The sequence below is a fragment of the Eriocheir sinensis genome, chromosome 16 (genome assembly GCF_024679095.1).
Source record: "Eriocheir sinensis breed Jianghai 21 chromosome 16, ASM2467909v1, whole genome shotgun sequence".
In the NCBI taxonomy this organism is placed as follows: domain Eukaryota; kingdom Metazoa; phylum Arthropoda; class Malacostraca; order Decapoda; family Varunidae; genus Eriocheir; species Eriocheir sinensis.
In genome coordinates, this window is record NC_066524.1 from 5,637,879 (window position 1) to 5,663,413 (window position 25,535).

The following is a 25,535-nucleotide window of genomic DNA, read 5'->3' on the forward strand; positions in this document are numbered from 1 at the left end:
GATGACTCTAGTCTGAATTAATCAAGTTCTCTCAGCTGGAGACCCTCCCAACGAGAATTACAAGACTCTAAATTGCTGGTGAAGAACGCTTGACCTCAAACTTAGCTATCATTTCTGAATGGGATAAAAGAAACTTGGTGCCCTTTATCGCCTAAAAAAAAAATAAATAAATAAATAAAAAAAAAAAAAAAAATCACCTGTCAACACGACACAATCTTCCAAACAAGCATATCTTGTTCTTCGATATAACTCAGCAGTCACCTTCTTCTACATAGAACATCCTCGGTCAATCCTTAACTCAAAATCTGAACGGGAAACCTCGTATCTCCTCTCTAAGTAAATCAGCTTCTTCCTCCCAGATGCTATCCAAATATTAGGGAAATGTCAGCCCTCGTATGGAGTATGTATATCTCATGTGGAGAGGAGTGCTCCACTCACGCAGCTCTCTTGGACAAAGAAGGGTCTAAGGCTCTTCGCCTCATCAAGTCTCCATTTACTGACAGTCTTCTATCTCTTAAATTCCGCCGCAGTGTTGCATCTCTTTCTGTCTTCTATCGATATTTTCTTGCTGACTGCTCTTATGAACTTGCTAACTGCATGCCTCCTCCCTCCCGCGGCCACGCTGCACTCGACATTCTACTCTAGTTCATCCCTATACTGTCCAATTCAATTTTGCAAGAGTTAACTAACATAATCATTCTCTCATCTCTTTCACTGGTAGACTCTGGAAAAGCCTTCCTTCGTCTGTATTTCCTCTTACTTATCCAAAATTGATCTTTCTTTGGGCATTACTCTATAATTCCTTTTATATGAGCAGTGATTACCGAATTTCATTGTTGTTTTTGAGCTGCCTCCTTTGTTATATATATATATATATATATATATATATATATATATATATATATATATATATATATATATATATATATATATATATATATATATATATATTTATATATATATATATAACAGGATCGATGTCCAGAAGCGTACCAACTTCCAATAACACCGGAGTTTGCGTTCACGGACTAAGCTGGTAACAGGCCTCGATTTAGGTTCATTAAGTGCTAGGCACAAACAATTCCAACGATATCTCATAAGCCTTCGAAGGCACTTATTTTCTTACGTTTCCGCGTTTGGCACCGGTAGGATTTCTTGGTGGGGCCTGATGGTCGGCCTCAGCCCGTTGTGGCGCAGGCAAGTGTTTATAGCGGCGCCATCTTGTTTGGATCATGCTGCACCCCGGAGCTCAGTAATGACCTTATTTTCAGAGAGAGTCAAGAGTCCGGGTTGATAGGTGGCCTTCTTGACAGCATGTGGGTAGTCTTGGTCATTCACTGACGACTGAACAATCTCAGCTTGTGGCACCGGGTTCGGCCCGAACCCCTCGTCGTCCTAGACGAGGCCCTGTCACGCTAACCACTCAACCAAAGGAGTCGACATGTCTTTACAAGTTACTGTTGTGTCCATGTTTCCCCCCATACAGCAAGACAAGAAGCACAAATGACTGAAACAATCGGATCTTTGACCGCCCGCATAGTTATCGACAGTGCTATATACTCGTGTTGAGCGAGTCCATCACAACTTGAGCCGGGCCAGTCCGTCGAATGACTTGCTAGCAAGACCCAAAAATTGTTGTGCATTACGCTAGCCAGGTATGTGAACATTTTGGACATCAATGTTCTCACCACAAGCATGAATATAAAGCCAATAAATTAAACCCAATTATTTTTTAAATTTCACACCTTGCATGTTACACTTGTATCATCATTAATATTCACAAACATTATCACCAACATCTGAGGGTGAGTGGCAGGCAGAGTAGTCACGTAGTCACGTAGGGGAGGATGAACGTAGGTTCCTGACATATTTTCTTGTAAACATGGTGGTGGGTGGATTCTTTGGTGGTGGGTGGATTCTATCTAAGTGAGGTGTGAGTGCCCTCTACCTCCCATAGCTCTGTCCTCTACTTCTTCTTTTGTGGTGGTACTCTTCCCTCTTTATTCTTGTTTTTTTTTTCTCCCATTCACAGCGAGTGGAGTTTTGTAGTTGGGCTACAGTGAAGTGCCTCTCATTCCCCAACTACACTGCTCGTCTTCATCTTAGGGCACTTCCCAGTCTTTCTGTTCCCAGGGTCCTGCCTATCTCATGCTGAGCTGACAAGGCATTGAGATGTATGATGGCGACTGGACCCTGTTGTTTTCTGCCATCATCTTGTCAACATTTTTATGTATGATTCTTTTACTAATGGCCACTAGTCCGGAGCAGACTTTAAGTGGTTGGGGGTGCGAAGAATGTCTCCGTTTCTATTGTTGTTTTGTTTTTAAATCAGTTTTCTTTTATTGTTGTTATCTTTTTACGTCTTTGTTGTTGTTGACGGGATTTTTCTATCAGTTTAACTTGTTTTTTATTAATTCTGTTTGCCAGTGATACTGAAAGTAGTCTTGGCCCACGCCGACAACCTGCTAAAAGTTGCCGTGTCCTTTACTTCAACATTCGTGGGCTTCATAAGAATTTGAAGGATCTTACAATGGCTGCTGTCAACCATGACATTATTTTCTGTGCAGCTCTTGTTTCAAACATTATAAATATTTCAAAGCTTTTTATTCCTAATTTAAATAAACCTGTTCTAATTAGACGGGATTCCTTTCCTTGTGTTCGTGGCATGGGTTTGTATATTATATCTGGTTATAGTGCACAACACTTAACTAAATATGTATGTCACTGCCATGAGATGCAGTTTGTCAGTCTGTAGCAAATACAATAATTATTATATTTTCAGCCTATGCTAATAGTGACTTGTATGATTGCCTTTTAACTACTATGGCATCAATACAGTCAGGTGATGTCAAAGCATCTTTTATATATGTTGAAGACTTGAATGGACATCACCAAGAATGGTTGGGTTCTGTATCTCCAACCAATAGCAATGGTCTTGCTGCACTGAATTTCTCCAATCTGTCTGGTTGTGAGCAGCTGACTCATGGACGTACACACAGTTCTGGGAACTGCCTGGATGTGGCTGTAACTGACATTTCTGGTATTGTAGTGGCTTCTGTCCTTGCTCCCATAGGTACTTCTGACCATAATGCCATTCACTGTAAGATCTGTTTAGACTTCACTGTGCCTAATATCACCATTTCCCGTCAGGTCTATCTTAAATCTCGAGTCAATTGGGACAATGTTTGTTCTGAAATTGATAATATTTAGTTTCTGTTATTAATACTTGTCTGTTAGATATTTTACGCAGAAGAGTTCCATCTAAGATAATCAAATCTGGCATGAGAGATAAACCTTGTTTTAATGATGACTGTAAGCGGGCCTATGATGATAAGCAGGCTGATTATCACCTATGGAGACAGAATCGATGCCATTTGCTATGGGATAATTATGCTGCTCTTTAAGCTGATGCTCAGAGAATCTATAATGCAATTGAAGCTGCTTAAAATTCTCATATACAGGAGGTTCTTGCAGGAACTACTCAACCACACAAATGGTGGGCTTCTCTTAAATCCTCCTTGTTTGGTGTCGATTCTAGCATGCCTCCATTACGCAAGTCTGATGGTTGAATGTTTTTTGATCCTTTAAGAAAGGCTAATTTACTTTGATATGTGTATTAACAAACAGTGTGATGATGAATATTCACTACCTTTGACTTGTTTCCCCTTTCCAAAACTTAGCTCAGTTGCTTTTCGATCCAGTGAATTGAAAAAGTACCTTCTAGATCTTGATATATATGGTGGGACGGACCCAGATGTTTTTTTTCCTCTATTCTTTAAGAAGATTTTTTATGTTTTTAGCACCAAAACTTGCTGTAGTATTTAGGTCACTGCTGAAGTCTGGTAGTTTTCCTTCTTGTTGGCGTAAGGCCAACATCACTCCCATCCCGAAGGGAGCCTCAGCTTCAGCTTTTCCTACTGAGTACCGCTTTTGGCTAAACGGCTTTCCATATACTGTGATAAATTCTATTAGTTCCCTGATTCTCAGTTCGGATTTCGTAAGGGTTTGTGAACATGTGACGCTCTCTTGACTCTGTCTCATGACCTGTAGTCTTCTTTAGATCGTGGGCATGGGTCTCGAGTTGTTGCTATTGATTTTATTTCTGCTTTTGATGTTGTGAACCATTGGGCTGTAATTTATAAACTACAACTCCTTGGTATTGGTGGAAGTCTTCTCAGAATTTTTAAAGAATTTTTAGCTAATCGATTACAGCGTGTGGTTGTTGTTGGTGCCTGCTCTACTTCTCTGCCTGTTGTTTCAGGTGTTCCTCAGGGCAGTGTCCTTGGACCTTTATATTTTAATTTGTTTATTTCTGACTTGGGCATTAACCTCGAAAATAAGCTTATTTCATATGCTGATGATACCACTCTATACTCCTCTGTTCACTCTCCTAGCAAAAGAGGTGAAGTTGCTGCATCTCTGAATAGGAACTTGGCAATGATCACCGCTTGATGTCAACTTTGGGGCATGAAGTTTAATGCTAATAAAACGCATTACATTACAATCAGTAGTTCCCGTACCTTGAATCCACCTTATCCTTGTTTGCATATTTTTGGTAAACTGCTTAAGGATGTTTCTAGTATTCATTTGTTGGGAGTCACTCTTGATTCTAAACTGACATTTGAGAAGCACATTCGTTCCATGTCTTCCACTATTGCACAGAAGACAGGCTTACTGTGTAAGTGTTTAAAAATATTTGCTTGTGACTCAACTGTAATTAAATCTTTTTATGGATTCATCTTGCCCCACTTTAAGTATTGTGCTCCTGTTTGGATGTCTGCTGCCTATTGCCATTAAAAATTACTTGACAGAGCTATCGATTCAATTAAATATATTTCTCCGGCACTTGTTCTTGATCTTGATCATCGGCATCAAGTTGGTGCCCATAGCATTTTATTTAAAGTTTTTAAGAATAATCGGCATCCCTTACATAATGCTTTGCCTGATCCTTTTACTCCTGCCCGGGTCACGAGGTTTGCTCTTAGTCAAAACCATCTTGCTTTTAATCTTACGAATTTTTGTACGACACAATTCTCACGATGTTTTCTTCCGTCGTTGACAAGTTTATGGAATCAGTTGCATAATGAGATTGTCCTTTCTGCAGACATTTCTACATTTAAGTCTCGCGTGAATGTCTTTTTGAAACGGCAATTTTATTTTTCCTCCTTTTGGTTTTGACTGTCAGTTTCTTAATTATTCGTTGCCTTTGCTTTTCTCCAGTACCTTTTGGTATTTTGTGTGGTTCAACTTGTATCTGCACCTTGAAGGGAGGCTTTGGTAGCTTATAATAATAATAATAATAATAATAATAATAATAATAATAATAATAATAATAATAATAATATGCAAAAAGGATTGGAGTCATATAGGTGTAACTGGAGGCCTTTATAGTTGGCGCACAACCATAGACTTCACAATCTCTTGACGGGAAACGGGGCGCGGGGCCGATTCGCAGGGGGCCGATTTTCAAAAATTTAAAATTTAAATATTTTCAAAACCAAAGCAGCTAGCGACCTGAAACTAAAACAGGCACCTCCCTAGGCATATATGAGTCTCCATGAGCAGCGGTATCAAAATTCAAAGTCGTTCCCTAATAAAATCCCGATTAATTGTTTTTATATAAGTATAACAAAACTTAAAGGCTATAAAATCCTCAGATTTTACGCTAGATACAAACATCACCAAATGCAGAGATAATCACTTATATTTTCAGAATCAATAGCAATATTTAGCATATCTTATAAGTTTTGCCCGAAATAGCTACTTATTTTTTTTTTATTTAGTGCAATTTTTACGTAAGTTTTAACATCTAATAAATCACTTAATTTTCACATGAGAAACTTAATACTTGAGGAACGCATGCAGAAACATCTTAATTTTACTCAACAAAAGCAAAATATTCATTTTTCTATATACAATCACAACTTATTTTGGTTGAATTCCGATGTCACTATTGCCGCAGCACGTCTTGCCGGCTATCTGGCCCTCGTCCCTGAACAATCACTTTAGCCTTTTGGCCTATGACTTGTGGGCCCCGGTCAGTTTCCTGGACTTGTACACGTCCCTGTTCCTCGCCGGCTCCTTCCTGCCCTCCTCGATCCTGCTCCTCTTCCTGCCGGTCGGCTGCTTCAAGGCCTTGTTCTTCCTCGCTTCTGAGGTCACGTCCTTGGAGAAATTAGCACCGAAACAGTTGAAGAGGGACCTGCTGATGTGCGGCAAGATGGTGTTGGCCAGGTTGTGCCCTCCTGGCACCTGTACCCCTGCAAGGTCGGGTCTGAGGCCGCCAGGAACTCCAGGAGGTGCCTGAACCCGTCCCTGTGGCGCATGGCAAGGGAGAGGAACCTCAACCTGCGCTCCTTCTTGTCCTCCCTGCACATCAGGGGTCCCACAGCGACATCCCGAAGGACGCCATGTGGGCCATTGGGAGAGATGGCCGCTTCAGGACCGCCCGGCCCGTCTCCAGCTCGCCCCTGTCGACCAGCTCGACCAGGGCGTCGAACATCACAGAGGGCGGGTCGCCCTCTCGAGCTCCACGGTAATCTTCATCTCCTCCTGCTGGGCAAGCTCCCTTGCAGCACTCGGCCACAGAGGAGTTGGCCTGGACCTTCCTGGCCAGGTAGCCGGCGTAGTTGCCGACCGCGGCGAGGAGCAACTCGTCCGTCGGCGGGTCCGGCTGGTCGTCGGCCAGCTCCCTGGCAAGCTGGGCCAAGATCACCTCGTCGTCCTCCTTCTCCTCTGCCTTGGCCCGGTCCAGGTCGGCCTGCACGTCCCCGGGGAAGAACCCGACGAGCTTCAGCAAATGCAGGCGCTGGGCCAACCTGTTGCTCACCATGAAGTTCTGCACGCTCGTCCAGTTGGCGCCGCACATGGTGCGGCGCTTGCCGAAAGTTGCAGTTGTGGGGAAGGGTACAGAGACGATGAATAACTGTAGGTCCTTTACTTGGAGAGTAAACAGAGGCAGGACAGCGATAATCCTTTAGTGCCCAGCTGACTGCGTGCCTAAGGCGAGTTAGGCGACGCGGGAACTGAGCTGAGTTGCCATGTAGGCACTAACTAAACGTACATTTCTTGTTTCCTAATACGTAAAACTGTGGACTTCACTATCCTACAGTTATCATTCATTTTACGTAAAGATTTCAACCTAAAGTTACGCAAATTTGCCATTTTTTACACAACGTTTTCAAAGTGCACGCATGGTGCTATTTTATATAAGTTACCTTGAATCCTCGACCAAATCACTCTAGAGACACTCCTGCCTGCTTGTATGCACTAAAACTTGAAGATTTCGTCCTGTTTCCAAGTAAGAACGCAGAGTGTGTTTGAGTTGTCGCAGTGAAAGTCGCCATAACAATCGGCCCCTTACGCGAAGCCAGCGCGCCAAGACTGAAGAGATTTCCCGTCAACTAGTTGTGAAGTCTATGGCACAACTTACACTTCCATTGCATTATTTTGAATTTATAGTTTGCTTTGTTTTTCAAGACAAGGAAGCAGTTTTCCGAGGTGTTGTTAGTGATTTTGGCACGCGCGCCTCACTCCTCCCTGATTCACTAGCTGGTTATCATGCTCCTTCCACCTCTATGATGTCATCTCTCTCTCTCTCTCTCTCTCTCTCTCTCTCTCTCTCTCTCTCTCTCTCTCTCTCTCTCTCTCTCTCTCTCTCTTCTCTTTTGTTCCAACATTCTCCTCTATCATGACACTATTTTCTACTCTTCTTTATCTTCTTTTCCTTCTTCGTTTTCTCTTCACCAGTGTCTATCCACCCTTCAATACTTCTATTTTCCTTCCCTTTCTCCTTATCTCCTTTATTCTCTTTCCTATTACCCGCTTATCTCTCCCTTCCCTTCCTATGCCCTTACCTTTGCTCTTCTCAGTACCTCTCCTTCCTTTCTCCTCTTCTCTTCAGTTCTCTCCTCTCCTCTCTCTCTCTCTCTCTCTCTCTCTCTCTCTCTCTCTCTCTCTCTCTAAATAAGTAAATAAATAAATATATAAATATACATAAATAAATAAAACCTTCAATAGACAAATAAAATAGGTAAATGAAAATGAATAGTTAACTAGATCAAATAAGATACATAAATTCTCGAGATAATATAAGTAGATGAAAACCTTAATCTACAACAAAAGCCTCAGAATTAAAACCTCAGTAATTCAAATATACAACCTATATATCTAACGCACTTCACTTTAGACCTGCACACACACACACACACACACACACACACACACACACACACACACTGTTTATGAAATTGTCTTTATTTTCCGAGAGAGAGAGAGAGAGAGAGAGAGAGAGAGAGAGAGAGAGAGAGAGAGAGAGAGAGAGAGAAAAGAGGAGAGAAAGCGAAAGCGAGAGAGGCCGATGACGTCATGCAGGTGGGAGGAGCATGAAAACCAGCCGGTGAATCAGGAAGGAGTGAGGAGCCCATGTTAAAATCACTAACAACACTTTGGATATATGCGCCCTGCATAGGGACCTCCCTGCACCAACAGCATTCGTTTGGTAAGTTGTTGTGCTGCTGGGTTCTTCTTCTGGGAGACGGTGGCCGAGTGGTCAGCGTGCGAAGGCGAACCCGGTGACCTACCTTTGAGTCCCACCGATGCAAGGTGACCATTTTTATCTATCACCGAGTTGCAGTATTGGCTAAGGAAGAGTCAAACATCATGGCTGCCGCTATAGACAAAATTCGCCTGGGCCACTAACGACCTCAGGAAAGCCTACCGGCACTATAGACATGACCTAAGAGAAGAGGACAATGGCGTAGCTAGAGATAACTGGGCAGCCAGTCGGGCAAGGTCGGCATTTCTCTAGACTACTCCTGGGGGCGATTTTCTCACCCAGCTATCCCCAACCTTCTGCGACCCCGACGAAGCGACAGAGGAGGGAGACATAGAAGAAGCATCCGGCGCGGAATGTCCGAGAGCTTGAGGTCGCAGGAGGTGGAAGCGCCTCACCGCTAGCCCTGGCACCTCCGGCTGACCCTGTCGGAGCCGCTGATTAATATTTTTTTTTTTTTTTTACGCTTCAGCCTATGCCTCCTGTAAGCTTTAATGGTCGGGCCTGGATTGTCGGTCCCAGCCCGTTATGGCGCAGGCAAGCGTTTACTGTGGTGCCAGTACGTTATGGCGCAGGCAAATGTTAATAGTGGCGCCATCTTGCTTGGCTCATGCTGCCCCCCGGAGCTCATCCTTAAGCCTTTCTTTGGGGAGAGAATCTAGACCCCGAGTTGATATATGGTCTTCAGAACAACATGTGAATAGTCTTAGGCCACTCGGCAATGACTGAAAAATCACAGCTGTGGCAGTGGGCTGGACTTAAACCCGCGTCCTCCTGGACTCGACGCCGGCACGCTAACCACTCAGCCACCGCCTCCCCGATGGGTAAAGGATGCAGTCGACACTCAGTTTGCCTCCAGTGACCCAGAGGTGGGTGCAGGAGTTGGTAATTTTGCAAGAGAATTGTCCTCCTCGTTGCGCGAGTATATCTACTTATGGAGCTCAGGGAGGCCTTCAACGGATGGCGCCGGGGCGTGTACAGCTTGGGGCGAAGGGGGAGAGGCAGTTTTGTTATTGGCTGACCGACGGTGAACTTGGAAGGGCTCGGTTCTGGTGAATCCTACACTATGGACCGGAGACTTGCCCCAGCCTTGTCATTAAACCGCGAATTTTGGAAAATCAACTGCTTTGGTGCGAATCGCCATAACTCCCTTATTTCTGGGGCTACAGAAATGTTTTTGGTATCAATCGGCGGCAAAATGAAAGGGCTATAATGTTTAATAAGCGCCTGGGATAAAAAAAACCCCGACTCGAAAGGGTAAAAAAATCGAATAAATTCGCAAAAAAACTACTCTGCAAAAAAAAAAAAAAAAAAAAAAACTATTATTGAGTTTCCAACCTTGAATCCCACTCATTTTTTGAGAATTTTAAAAAACGTATTTAACAAATACTTTAGCCCTACCAATGTGCTTTCCAATATGATCCATAACATTTCTCTACTCCCAGTAGTTTCGTCGTTAGAGCTCGAAACGTAAACCCTTTTGAGATCGATTTTGACGAACTCCGGACACTTTGTCGTTTTTGTCTAGTGTGGCATTGCCATTGCCTCTAGAAGGCTGTAATTTGGCATGTAGCTCCTTTTGGCGGTGGCCGAACTGGTAGCGTACTGGGCCCACATTCACTGCGTGATGGACGACGCGGGTTCGAATCCCCACACTGCCACTCGGATTTTTCAGTCACCGCCGAGTGGCTTAAAACTACCCACATGCTGTCCTGAAGACCACCCATCAACCCGGACTCTAGAGGAAGCCGTCCAAGCGAATTCAAGAACGAGTTTCGGGGGGCAGCATGAGCCAATGCAAGATGGCGCCACTATAAACACTCGCCTGCGCCAGAACGGGCTGGGCCGACCATCAGGCCCCACCTGGAAGAAGCCTTGGGCCGACCATCATGCCCAACCAGGAAGATGCCTACCGGCGCAACAGGCAACGATGTAAAAAAAAAAAATATATATATATATATATATATATATATATATATATATATATATATATATATATATATATATATATATGGTATCAAAAGAAAGCAAATTAAATGTATTATTTATAAATGGGAAGAAATAGGGTTGAATACTAAATAAAATAAGAAATAACATGTATAATAAGGCGCTTAATATAGGTTGATTTATATAGTGAAATGATTATATAAAATAGTAACTTTTTATATAGATATCTTAGAATTCTTTTAATACAAAATAGTCAACATATTGAAGTGTTCATATATGACCGAAAAACAGGCTATTTTCTGACGGCTCGACGAAAAACGTGAAATCGAGCTATCAAAAAATACTTCGAGCTGGTCAAACTACATCGCCAAGAGGGGCTACATGCCAAATTACAGCCTTCTAGAGGCAATGACAATGCCACACTAGACAAAAACGACAAAGTGTCTGGAGTTCGTCAAAATCGCTCTCAAAAGGGTTTACGTTTCGAGCTTTAACGACAAAACTACTGGGAGTAGATAAATTATATGCATCATATTGGAAAGCACATTGGTAGTGCTAAAGTATTTGTTAAATAAGTATTTTGAAATTCTCAAAAAATGAGTGGGTTTCAAGGTTGGGAACTCAAAAATAGGTTTTTTTTTCAGAGTCGTCTTTTTTGCGAATTTATTCGATTTTTTACCCTTTCAAGTCGTTTTTTTATCCCAGGCGCTTATTAAACATTATAGCCCTTTCATTTTTCCGCCGATTGATACCAACAACATTTCTGTAGCCGCATAAATAAGGGAGGTATGGCGATTCCCACCAAAGCAGTCCTTATATATATATATAGATATATATATATATATATATATATATATATATATATATATATATATATATATATATATATATATATATATATTTACGAAATTCGCCGGATCTGACTCATTTCACGCGCCGCGACGAAAACCTTCCTGACGCCACAAAATTAATATATTTGCATAAAGTCATATATGAACACTTCAATATGTTGACTATTTTGTACTAAAAGCATTTTAAGATATCTATATGAAAAGTTACTATTTTTATATAATCATTTCACTATATAAATCAACCTATATTAAGCGCCTTACTATACATTTTATTTTTTATTTTAATTAGTCTTCAACCCTATTTCTGCCCATTTATGAATAATACATTTAATTTGATTGCGTTTGATACCATATATATATATATATATATATATATATATATATATATATATATATATATATATATATATATATATATATATATATATATGCAAGATATATACTATAAATACTGCCTGCGCCAGAACGGGCTGGGCCGACCATCAGGCCCCACCTGGAAGAAGCCTTGGGCCGACCATCAGGCCCCACCGGGAAGATGCCTACCGGCGCAATAGGCAGCAACGTAAAAAAAAAAATATATATATATATATATATATATATATATATATATATATATATATATATATATATATATATATATATATATTTGGTATAAAAAGAAAAGAAATAAAATGTATTATTCATAAATGGGAAAAAATAGGGTTGAATCCTAAATAAAATAAGAAATAACATGTATAATAAGGCGCTTAATATAGGTTGATTTATATAGTGAAATGATTATATAAAAATAGTAACTTTTTATATAGATATCTTAAAATACTTTTTATATAAAATAGTCAACATATTGAAGTGTTCATATATGACTTTTTATGCGGATATATTAATTTTTGTGGCGTCAGGAAGGTTTTTCGTCGCGGCGCGTGAAATGAGTCAGATTCGGCGAATTTTAGTCGCGGATTCTGGTCAAGCTCGAGCAAAAACTACTAAAGCTAGGAAGGTGTGCTTCGTGGCAAATGAAAGCTCTATTAATACAAATTAATAATCCGAAAAAATTGGAAAGCACTAAATAAATAAAAAGTTATAAGCAAAAAACTAAGACGTATCCAAATCGCGGCAAATGGGCCGAAAAACAGGCTATTTTGTGACGGCTCGACGAAAAACGTGGAATCGAACTATCAAAACATTCTTCGAGCTGGTCAAACTGTAGTGCCAAGAGGGGCTACATGCCAAATTACAGACTTCTAGAGGCAGTGGCAATGCCACACTAGACAAAAACGACAAAGTGTCTGGAGTTCGTCAAAATCGCTGTCAAAAGGGTTTACGTTTTGAGCTTTACGACGAAACTACTGGGAGTAGAGAAATGTTATGCATCATATTGGAAAGCACATTTGTAGGGCTAAAGTATATGTTAAATAGGCTTTTTGAAATTTTTAAAAAAATGAGTGGGTTTCAAGGTTGGGAACTCAATTTTTTTTTTCAGTCGTGTTTTTTTTGCGAATTTATTCGATATATATATATATATATATATATATATATATATATATATATATATATATATATATATATATATATATATATATATATATATATATATATATATATATTTATTTGGTATCAAAAGAAAGCAAATTAAATGTATTATTCATAAATGGGAAGAAATAGAGTTGAACACACACAAAAAAAATAATATGTATAATAACGCGCTTAATATAGGATGATTTATATAGTGAAATGATTATATAAAAATAGTATTTTTTTATATAGATATCTTAAAATTATTTTAATACAAGATATTCAACATATTGAAGTGTTCATATATTAATTTGTATGTAGATATATTAATTTTTGTGACGTCAGGAAGGTTTTTCGTCGCGGCGCGTGAAATGAGTCAGATTCGGCGAATTTTCGTCGCAAATTCTGGCCAAGCTCAAGCAAAATCTACTGAAGCTAGGAAGGCGTGCATGTTAGCAAATGAAAGCTCTATTAATACAGATTAATAATCAGAAAAAAAAATGGAAAGCACAAAAAAAAAAAAAGTTATAAGCAAAAAACTAGGACGTGTCCAAACCGCGGCAAAAGGGCCGAAAAACAGGCTATTTTGTGACGGCTCGACGAAACCTTGGAGTCAAGCTATCAAAACATCCTTCAACCTGGTCAAACTACCTTTCCAAGAGGGGCTACATGCCAATTTACAGCCTTCTAGAGGCAATAGCAATGCCACACTAGATAAAAACGTCAAAGTGTCTGGAGTTCGTCAAAATCGCTCTCAAAAGGGTTTACGTTTCGAGCTTTCGCGACGAAACTACTAGGAGTAGGGAAATGTTATGCATCATATTGGAAAGACCATTGGTAGGGCTAAAGTATTTGTTACATACGTTTTTTTAAATTCTCAAAAAAATTAGTGGGGTTCAAGGATGGGATCTCATAAATATTTTTTGTTCAGAGCCGTTTTTTGCGAATTTATTCGATTTTTTACCCTTACGAGTCGGTTTTTGAGCCATGTCGCTTATTAGAAAATATAGCCCTTTCATTTTGCCGTCGACTTATACCAACAACATTTATGTAGCCCCAGAAATAAGGGAGTTATGGCGATTCGCACCAAAGCGGTTGATTTTCCAAAATTCGCGGCTTAATGACAAGGGCGCCGCAAAATCAAAAGTCCATTACTTGAGATGTCACTGCATGTACTTATCTCTGGATTTTTTTTTGTTCTCGTAATCCTTGGAAGATGCGCGGTGGGACTCACCACAGTAGTTGCACCGAACGGGGCCCACACAGGGTACAGCGAGGGGAGCCTTAATGTTGAAGCAAAACCGCACTCAATTCCTCCAAGCGTAGTAGATTAGTTACGCGGCCACTGCCTGGCATTTAGCGGTGGCCTCGGAACCGTTACGCTTGCCCATCTGACAGTGACCGTTTGATCCTGGCTAAAATATGACCAGCCAGTTGATTCAGCGGAACCATACTGAAGCTCTCGTATTGCCCAAACATTCTTACCAAAAGTGTTGCCCATTGAGGGGAACTACCTAGCCCCGCGGTGGACAAATTATCAGATGAAAGGGCGCGGGGTGTATGCGGATCACCATAGCTGGGCGTTATCGCGATACTTTATCGCTGATAACAGAATCGGGTCATCGGCCATCCGCTACATATTTAAATATATATCAGTATCTTTGTTACTTTCGTAACCAAACTAGCGATAATCGCTACTTTTTTCCGCCTCCCAGAAAAAAAACGTTGTCTCCTCCCTACTGCGCATGCGTGGCCCGGGCGCCCGGTGTTGTATGAAAAAATTTCGGGGTATGAAATATCTTCGGTGAAGAGATTTCATACTTAGATCACCAACATTAAAACACTAGGTTATATTTTTATGTTACACTCAAAAATCAATATATCAAAGAGAAAAATCATTTACCTTTGCCCCCAAAATTATTATTTACTGCCTCAAATTTCATATTCCATATTCGTTTGTGAGCATGCCATGGTATTGAAGGCACCCGGTGTTGTGTTATTTGGTGTCCCGTCGTCAAAAGCTGGTGCTTTTGTTTACAAACACTGGTCTCTCGTGACCTGCGCATGTTGAGACCAGTAAGCGTAACCCTAGACAGTCCCACAAAGCTTTTTATCACATTAAGAGTAGTTGCTGGAAGGCTGAATCAGACATATAGTACCACCATCCTCGCTGTTTCTATAACGACACTCTGTACATTTAAATACAACTCGTACAGAGTGTCGTTCTAGAAACAGCGGGGATGGTGGTAGTGGTACTGTATGTCTGATTTAGCCTTCCAGCAACTCTTGATTAAGGTGGAAAAGCTTTGTGAGACTGTACAGGTCTACACTTGCTGGTCTGAGCATGCGCAGTTCACGAGACCAGTGTTTGTAAACAAAAGCGCCAGCTTTTGACGGTGGGGACACCAAATAACACAACACCGGTTCAGGCGTTTCTAGTATTACCGTCCAAAGGTACGTGTCAACGTGTGGTTTTCAGGTTTTGTAAGTTTTCTAAAATACAGATAATGAAAATTTGAATTCATCTATGTTTTTTAATTTGAAATATCAATATAGTATCGTTTTCGCCTATCGGATTTAACGCTAGCTAGTATCGAAATTGTGGATTTATATCGGGTATTGGTTATCGGTTATCGCCTATATTTGTGTCTCCAGTTAACGAATATCGGTTATCACCGATAAGGTTTTCCATTGTCAGTTATCGGTTATCGGGAATAAGATTTTCTGTTATCGTGCCCAGCTATGCGGATCACCACGAACGGCATACACGTGGGGAGGAACTAGCCATGCCCTAGGTGGTAAAGGGGCTAGCGCATATGACTTGAGCGATACGCCTCATTTACTGGTGATGGAGGAGGAACTCTTGGTCGACGTGGTCGATGTAAACCGAACCCTACCGATGCAGGTAGATTACCAGGGTAGGTGGTGCCGTCGAGCTCGCTTCAAGCCCAATCACCGCGACAAGATGACTTCTCTTCGACGGGGAAGTGACATCCGAATGGCTTATGGTCAGATATACGGTCGTACTGCAAGTCGAACCATAAGGCCTTCGGGCACGAAGATCATAGTGTGGTGGCAACATTAGTGACCAGTTTAGGGTCAGTCAGCATTATTAGAACGATCAGGGGTATCATTTGGGTGGCCTCTCTCGCCCGAAGGCCGCTTCCTTATGAACAAGAACCATTAACGTTTCCATCTATATCTTCACAATGATAAAATACTGGTTATTACTAAAATTAATATCAAACTATGAAAGCTCCTTTAAAATAAAGTGATCGTAGAGAAGCTACAATAAACATTTAACTGTAGCCTCATGAGATTGAGGTGTCACGTGATAACACCCAGCAGCAGCCGCAGGCAAAGAGTTGCGTATGACCACAGAAACACCATTCTAGCCTGATTTTGAAGCGTGTGTGAAGTGTTTTATGTCATCATTTTCTAAAAAAAGCAGAAGTAACTTCATAAGGCATTTAATTTATCAATCAATGGGGACATACGCCGTGGAGCGCGTCGCCTGGCCCACCCTACGACGCCAAACCCGGGGATCATTTCGGTCAAGTCTCTATGTGGGGAAGTACCATCTGAATAGCTTATGGGCATATATACGATCGTATTGCAACTCTGAGTACCTCCTCGCAGGATCTGTCTACTTGCTTAATCTACAAACTCTGTGGGCGGGACGTCCCCTTGGCCTCCTCCACTCAAGACTGTCTCTTACAGAAAAAAAAACGATGAGCTGCATCGGCTTTGGTAACGTGCCACATTTCCGTATAGCCGGAGTTGGCGTTGACGGACTCTGCGGGTAAAGTATGTCGAATTAGTCTCACGGAGTAGTCGACGGTTTTACACAAAGTCATTCCAGTGATATCCCAGTGATTCTGCGTAGACACTTATTATTAAAGACATCTGTCCTCCTCTCCGAGTCCCTATTTAGTGTCCATGTCTTACAGCCATAGAGTAAGACAGGGAGCACAAGTGACATGGAGATCCGGATCTTTGTTCTTCTATATAGGCATCGACAACGTCATATACTTGTGCTGAGCGATTCCCTAACACTATGGGCCAAGCCAGTTCGCCGTAAGATTTTCTGGGGAGACCAACCGTTGTTATGAACTAGGTACCAAGGTATGTGAAATTTTCCAAGATCTAAAAGTTCTCGCTACACACATGAACAAACTGTACCGTTTCATCTAGCAAGCCTCCAAACACCTGTACCTCGGTCTTTCGCAAGGACACCTGAAGTCATAAGGGCTTCGCCTCCTCGTGCAGTGCCTCGAGAGCCACCACCAGAACCTCCAGCGAATCCGCAAGGGCTACTCCATCGTCAGCAAAACTAAGATCAGTGACCTTGGTGTTACCAATAAATGTTACACAATGACTGGTCCACAACTCTGCCTAGTACCCAATCCATACAAGTGTTGAAAATCGAAGGAGGAAGGACACAACCCCGGCTCACTCCCGCATTCACGGGAAAGATCACACATTGCTAATCTCCTGGTCATAAATAAGTATTAACGCGGCTTTCCTTCAGGCCACCGCCGGCCTTCTGCCGCCTGCCCGCGGATTGCCCGTGATTGAATGTCGCCAATCGTAGGTGTATCGCCGGTCAGTAGTAGTTTTTTTTTTTTTTGAGACTTTTTGACCGGGAGCATGCACTATATTTTTGAACATTTCGAATCTGACCGGCGGTGGTCGGCGGTATCTGTGGTAATCAAAATCGACCGGTGATGCATGGCGCCTTGCCCTGGACCATCCCCGATTTTACCGCCTATCACGGCAATTTTCTTCCGACGGCAGAATATCAGGGATGATCAGAATCGTGACCGTGAATGTGTGCCCAAGGTGAGTGAAACAGTGTACAGTGTACAGTGTGTTACAGTGTAAGCTCATACCGAGATGTGTGAAACTGAAGAAAAGGAGATGTTCTACGCCAAACTCAACTGTATTAGCCAAGTGCCCTCCCTCGGGACAAACTCATTGTCTTGGTCGACTTCAATGTTACTACTGGTACTGAAAAAGTTGGCTACGAGCTATGTGTTGGTCCCCATGGTTTTTGTACTAAAAACATCAACAGCTCTCTCCTCCTGAATTTTGCAAGATCTTGCATATCTTGACTAGGTCAGAGAGGCTGTGGTAAAGTTGAGGGGTGGAAAGGCACTTGGTATATGTAGCATCAGAGCGGACCTACTTAAAGGTGAAGGTGTAGCCATGATCCGCGGGTTACATGCGGTCTTGTCTGCCGTATTGCAATCTGGTAACATTCCTCCTGACTGGAAGAGGGGATTGGTCGTCCCTATCTGGATAGGGAAAGGGGACCGTCAGGACTGCAGCAAAAACCGTGGTATTACCCTACTTAGTGTGCCAGGCAAGGTGCTTGCCCACTTATTGCTGATGCAGATGATGCAGATTCGGTATCAGCTGCTGAAGATGTAGAAACCGGAACAGTCTGGGTTTCACGCCTGGTAAGTCAGCAACTGACCGTATCCTAGCGTACTGCTGGAGCGTCGACGTGAGTATCGGCAGGGGATGCTTGCAGCCTATGTCGATCTCAAGAAGGCGTTTGATTCAGTGCACTGCTAGGCACTCTGGGATCTCCTCTGATTCCGAGGGATTCCTGCAAGGACTATTTATTGGTCTGCTTACTGGTCTGTATTCTCAGACTAAGAGTATTGTGAAGTGGGGGGAGTGGGGCTGTCCAGCTACTGCGATTAGGCGGCCGGGCCTTATAAAAACAATACGTGGTGCGACTCGGTTCAATATCTCCTGGAACATATCCCTGTCCATGCGCAAAAGATTTTTGAAGCCTGCCAGGTCCTGAGCCAATACTTCCTACACGAGGGCATGGAACATACCCAGATGACCTTTTCTCATTCACGTTCTCACTCACGTACCGTCTGTATTCTTTTTAATCGTCTCTTTTCCAGGAGGTATACAAGCGACAAAAAATTGGCATCTGTTCACGTCCAATTTAAAGGGGTTCAGTCTTCGTTCACGAGAGCTGAGGAAAGGCATGGCGATGTCAAAAAAAGGAATGATCAAAAACATCTGGAGGAGCTTTTTTTTTTACAGTAAAGGAAGCAACTCAAGGGCAACAAAAAGAAAGTGTAAAAAAAAAAGCACACTATCGCTGCTCCTATGTAAGAGAAAAGTAGAGTGGCCAAAAGAGAGGTCAATTTCGGGTTGAGAGGTGCCTTGCTCCATTCTTTTTGAGCTGTATGTATGGAGTCCCCCCACACATGAGATGCATGGAGTAGGTAGGAAGACACCTACCGAACGGGCGCAAGCCACTCCCGGTGAGGTATATATGGGAGGTGAGAAGGGAGCTGAAGCCCTCCAATGACCCTTTCCATGTCCTCACTAACCGTTTCCCTATTGTCTCACCAACACCGGAGAGTAGTTCAGCGTGCTCTCTAAGGACAGATCCTCTCTTTATCCACACCACACTACATTCACACAACATATACACCTTTTCCCAAAATTAAAATTTCAAAATGGCGCACCTACATCAAGCCTCGGAGTCCCCTCCTGGGGGGGGGACCACAAATTCCCCCAGGGAGGACTCCCCTTCTGGCTGCCGACCCGAGAGGTGTCTTGATAACTCCTCGAACCTCTTTCTTCTCAATTTCTGCAACATTCGCGGTCTTCGCTCTAATTTTCATTCTGTGGAACATCATCTCTCCTCCTCTAAACCTCACCTTCTCTTCCTTACCGAAACACAGGTTTCTGAAGCTACTGACAGCAATCTCTACTCTGTTCCCTCCTACTATCTCTATCCTAAATTTCAATCCAAAGCTGGATGTTGCGCCTACGTGCGCAACGACATCACTTGCTCTCGTGCCCACAACCTTGACTCTTCTGAATTTTCTACCATCTGGCTAAGACTTCATTGTCATTCTATTACTAAAAAGTAAATACATCTGTGCTGTTTATCTCTCACCTAACTCTACCAACTATGTAAAATTCTTTGACTATTTGAATTCTAAAGTGGAGCACATCTTGACCCACTCTCCCTTCGCTGAAATCTCCATCCTAGGAGATTTCAATGTTTACCACCAGCTTTGGCTTTCATCCTCTTTCACTGACCATCCTGGTGAACAAGCCTACAACTTTGCTATCCTCAACGACCTAGAGCAGTTGGTCCAACACCCTACACGTATTCCCGGCCGTCTTGGAGACCGGCCCAACATTCTAGACCTCTTCTTTACCTCAAACCCTTCTGCTTATTCTGTCAAACTGTTCTCTCCGTTGGGCTCCTCCGATCACAATCTTATTTCTGCATCCTGTCCTATCGCTCCTGTACACCCTCTGGACCCACCGAAGAGGCGATGCTTCTGGCATTTTGCTTCAGCTCGGTGGGACGACCTGAGGATGTACTTTTCCGATTTCCCGTGGAATGATTATTGCTTCCAAGATAGAGACCCCTCTGTGTATGCTCAGCGCATCACAGAGGTGATTGTCTCTGGAATGGAGGCATACATTCCTCGTTCTTTCTCTACTCCTCACGCTAAAAAGCCTTGGTTTAATCACGCTTGTTCTCGTGCTGTCAAGGATAGAGAGGCAGCTCACAAAAGGTACCAGAGCCTTCAAACTAATGCTAATTATGAACTTTACATTTCTGCCCGAAATCGTGCCAAATCTATTCTCAGACTAACCAAAAATTCTTTCATTAATAGAAAATGCCAAAACCTTGCTTTCTCTAACTCTTCCCGTGACTTCTGGCATCTAGCCAAAAACATCTCCTCCAACTTCACTTCTTCATCTTTCCCTCCACTCCTCAGTCCTGACGGCAACACTGCCGTCACATCTATCTCTAAGGCTGAACTCTTCTCTCAAACTTTTTCTAAAAACTCCACTCTGGACGATTCTGGGCATATTCCTCCTACTCATCCCCCCCCTGACTCCTTTATGCCTGTTATAAAGATTCTTCAAAATGATGTTTTCTATGCCCTCTCTGGCCTCAATCCTCAGAAGGCTTATGGACCTGATGGAGTGCCTCCTATTGTCCTTAAAAACTGTGCCTCCGTGCTGTCACCCTGCCTGATCAAACTCTTTCGCCTCTGCCTGTCAACATCTACCTTTCCTTCTTGTTGGAAGTATGCCTTCATACAGCCTGTGCCTAAGAAGGGTGACCGCTCCAATCCCTCAAACTACCGTCCTATAGCTTTACTTTTTTGTCTATCTAAAGCTTTTGAATCAATCCTTAACCGGAAGATTCAAAAGCACCTTTCCACTTCTGACCTTCTATCTGATCGCCAGTATGGGTTCCGCAAGGGGCATTCTACTGGTGATCTCCTAGCCTTCTTAACTGACTCTTGGTCATCCTCTCTTAGCCGTTTCGGTGAAACCTTTGCTATTGCGCTGGACATATCAAAAGCTTTTGATAGGGTCTGGCACAAATCTTTGCTTTCCAAACTACCCTCCTACGGTTTCTATCCTTCTCTCTGTACCTTTATCTCCAGTTTCCTTTGTGACCGTTCTATTTCTGCCGTGGTAGACGGTCACTGTTCTTCCCCTAAATCTAATAACAGTGGTGTCCCACAGGGTTCTGTCCTATCTCCCACTCTTTTTCTGTTGTTCATTGATGATCTTCTTTCCAAAACGAACTGTCCTATCCATTCCTACGCCGATGATTCCACTCTGCATTACTCAACTTCTTTTAATAGAAGACCCACCCTACAGGAACTTAACGACTCAAGGCTGGAGGCTGCAGAACGCTTAGCCTCAAACCTTACTATTATTTCCGATTGGGGCAAGAGGAACCTGGTGTCCTTCAACGCCTCAAAAACACAGTTTCTCCACCTATCCACTCGACACAATCTTCCAAACAACTATCCCCTATTCTTTGACAACACCCAGCTATCACCTTCCTCAACACTAAACATCCTTGGTCTATCCTTAACTCAAAATCTCAACTGGAAACTTCATATCTCATCTCTTACTAAATCAGCTTCCTCGAGGCTGGGCGTTCTGTACCGTCTCCGCCAGTTCTTCTCCCCTGCATAGTTGCTGTCCATATACAGGGGCCTTGTCCGCCCTCGTATGGAGTATGCATCTCATGTGTGGGGGGGGCTCCACTCACACAGCTCTTCTGGACAGAGTGGAGGCTAAGGCTCTTCGTCTCATCAGCTCTCCTCCTCATACTGATAGTCTTCTACCTCTTAAATTCCGCCGCAATGTTGCCTCTCTTTCTGTCTTCTATCGATATTTCCACGCTGATTGCTCTTCTGAACTTGCTAACTGCATGCCTCCCCCCCTCCCGCGGCCCCGCTACACTCGACTTTCTACTCATGCTCATCCCTATACTGTCCAAACCCATTATGCAAGAGTTAACCAACATCTTCACTCTTTCATCCCTCATGCTGTTAAACTCTGGAACAATCATCCTTCATCTGTATTTCCTCCTGCCTACGACTTGAACTCTTTCAAGAGGAGGGTATCAGGACATCTCTCCTCCCGTATTTGATCTTGTTTTCGGCCACCTCTTTTGTTTCTTTTTTAGGAGCAGCGAGTAGCGGGCTTTTTTTTTATTATTGTTTTCTTTTTTTGTGTGCCCTTGAGCTGCCTCCTTTGTTGTAAAAAAAAAAAAATACTCCATACGAGGGCGGACAAGGCTTCTGTATATGGAAAGCATCTGTGCGGGAAAGAAGAAATAGTGAAAACGATACGAAATGCCTAACCTCACGGGAGATGATTCAATAAGAGAGATATGAAGTTTCCAATTTAGATTTTGAGTTCAGTGTAGGCCAAGGATGTTTATTGTAGAAGGTGACAGCTGAGTGTTATCGAGGAATAGGGGACAGGTGATTGGAAGATTGTGCCGAGTTGATAGGTGGAGAAATTGACTTTTTGAGGCGTTGTAGGGCACCGATTCTTCCTGCCCAAATCAGAAATGATGGTGAGGTTTGAGGTTATTCACTCTGCGGCCTTCAATCAGGAATCATATAGTTCCTGTTGGGAGGGCCTTCTATCAAAAGATGTTGAGTAGTGCCGAGTAGAGTTATCAGCGTACGAGTGGATAGGACAGATGTTTTAGAAATAAATTCATCTGTGAATAACAGAAAGAGAGTGGGGGATAGGACAAAGCCCTGCGGGACACCAATGTTGATAGGTTTAGGGGAAGAACAGTGACTGTCTATCACAGCAGAGATAGAACGGCAGGATAGGAAACTGGAGATGAGAGTACAGAGAGAGAGGGATAGAATCCGTAGGAGGGTAGTTTGGATAGCAAAAGATACGTGGTGCGACTCGGCTCAATAACCCCTGGAACATTTCCCTTTCCATGCTGATTAGTTTTTTGAAGCCTGCCGGGTCCTGAGGCATTAATTCCTACAGGATGGCATCGAACATACCCAGATTACCTTTTCTTATCCATGTTTTCACCAACATATTGTCTGTATTCTTCTTAATCGTCTCTTTTCCGGTAGGTATACAAGCAACAACAAAATTTGGCATCTGCCCACGTCCAATTCAATGGGGTTCTGTCTCACGTTCACGAGAGCTGAGGGTGAGCCAGACTCTATTAAAGTCTTTTGAAATGTTAATGGCAACAACAAAAGTTTCACCAAAACGGCTAAGAGAGGATGACCGGGAGTCAGTTAAGAAAGCAAGATCATCAGTAGAACGCCCTTTGCGGAACCCGTACTGGGGATCAGATAGAAGGTCAGAAGTGGATAGATGATTGGGAATCGTCCGGATAAGGATTGATTCAAAAGCTTTAGAATGACAGGAAAGTAAAGCTATAGGACGGTAGTTTGAGGCATTGGAGCGGTCACCCTTCTTAGGCACAGGCTGTATGAAGGCGTACTTCCAGCAGCAAGGAAAGGTAAATGTTGAAAGGCAGAGACGAGGGAATTTGACAAGGCAGGGTGTCAGAACGGAAGCACAGTTTTTAAGGACAATGGGAAGCACTCCATCAGGTCCATAAGCCTTCTGAGGAGAGGTCAAAGAGAACATCATTCTTAAGAATCATAATAGCAGGCATCGGTTTGCACCTGATACGAACCGAATAGGTACTTGAAGATCATCGGGTTCGATTTGTATTTTGACCGTGTAGTCCATTTCATCTCAAAAGTGCAATTGGTGATCGGCACGCCTCTCCAGAATTCACGAAATCCGTGCATTCCCTTCAGAAAATAGGTAAGTGATATACAACAATGCTAAAGACAGAAGAATACATTGAAAGAATAACATGCATTGTATTTACATTTTTATAAGCATATAAATACATGTAACAAGTAATAGCTGTCTGTTAATAAAGTATTTATACGGAATATACGTATCTTCCTACTCATCCCCCCTCTGACTCCTTCATGCCTGTTATTAAGAATCTTAAGAGTGATGTTTTCTATGCCCTCTCTGGCTTCAACTCTCAGAAGGCTTATGGACCTGATGGAGTGCCTCCTCTTGTCCTTAAAAACTGTGCTTCCGTTCTGACACCCTGCCTGGTCAAACTTTTCCTTCTCTGCCTATCAACATCTACCTTTCCTTCCTGCTAGAAGTACGCCTTCGTATAGCCAGTGCCTAAGAGGGGTGCCCGTTCCAATCCCTCAAACCACCCCCCTATAGCCTTACTTTCCTGTCTATCTAAAGCTTTTGAATCAATCCTTAACCGGAAGATTCAAAAGCACCTTTCCACTTCCAACCTTCTATCAGATCGCCAGTATGGGTTCCGCAAGGGGCGTTCTACTGGCGATCTTCTTGCTCTCTTAACTGATTCTTGGTCATCATCTCTTAGCCGTTTCGGTGAAACTTTCTCAGTTGCGCTAGACATATCGAAAACCTTCGATAGGGTCTGGCACAAGTCTTTACTTTCTAAACTGCCCTCTTTCGGATTCTATCCCTCTTTATGTTCCTTTATCTCCAGTTTCCTTTCCAGCCGTTCTATCTCTGCTGTGGTAGATGGACACTGTTCTTCACCTAAACCTATCAACAGTGGTGTTCCACATGGCTCTGTTCTATCACCCATTTTCTTCCTGTTATTCATCAGTGATCTTCCTTCCATAACAAACTGTCCTATCCACTCGTACGCTGATGATTCCATTCTGCATTATTCAACTTCTTTCAACAGAAGACCCTTTCAACACAGAACGCTTAACCTCGGACCTTACTATCATTTCCGATTGGGGTAAAAGGAACCTTGTGTCCTTCAATGCCTCAAAAACCCAATTTCTCCACCTATCAACTCGACACAATCTTCCAAACACCCATCCCCTATTCTTCGACAACACTCAGCTGTCACCATCTTCAACATTAAACATTCTCGGTCTATCCTTAACTCAAAATCTTAACTGGAAACTTCATATCTCTCTCACTAAAGCAGCTTCCTCGAGGTTGGGTGTTCTGTTTTGTCTCCGCCAGTTTTTCTCCCCCGCACAGTTGCTATCCATATACTGGGGCCTTGTCCGCCCTCGTATGGAGTATGCCTCTCACGTGTGGGGGGGCTCCACTCACACAGCTCCTGGACGGAGTGGAGTCTAAGGCTCTTCGTCTCATCAGCTCTCCTCCTCTTACTGATAGTCTTCTACCTCTTAAATTCCGCCGCCATGTTGCCTCTCTTTCTATCTTCTATCGTTATTTTCACGCTGACTGCTCTTCTGAACTTGCTAACTGCATAACTCCCCCCCTCCCGCGGCCACGCTGCACACGATATTCTACTCATGCTCATCCCTATG

General features: G+C 42.8%; 1 protein-coding gene across 1 annotated transcript in view; it reads right to left on the minus strand.

The window, feature by feature from the left end:
- Positions 1-25,535, minus strand: part of LOC126999211 (ionotropic receptor 21a-like) — a 65,873-nt gene that overhangs the window by 36,857 nt on the left and 3,481 nt on the right. The gene's annotated exons all lie outside the window — the stretch shown is intronic.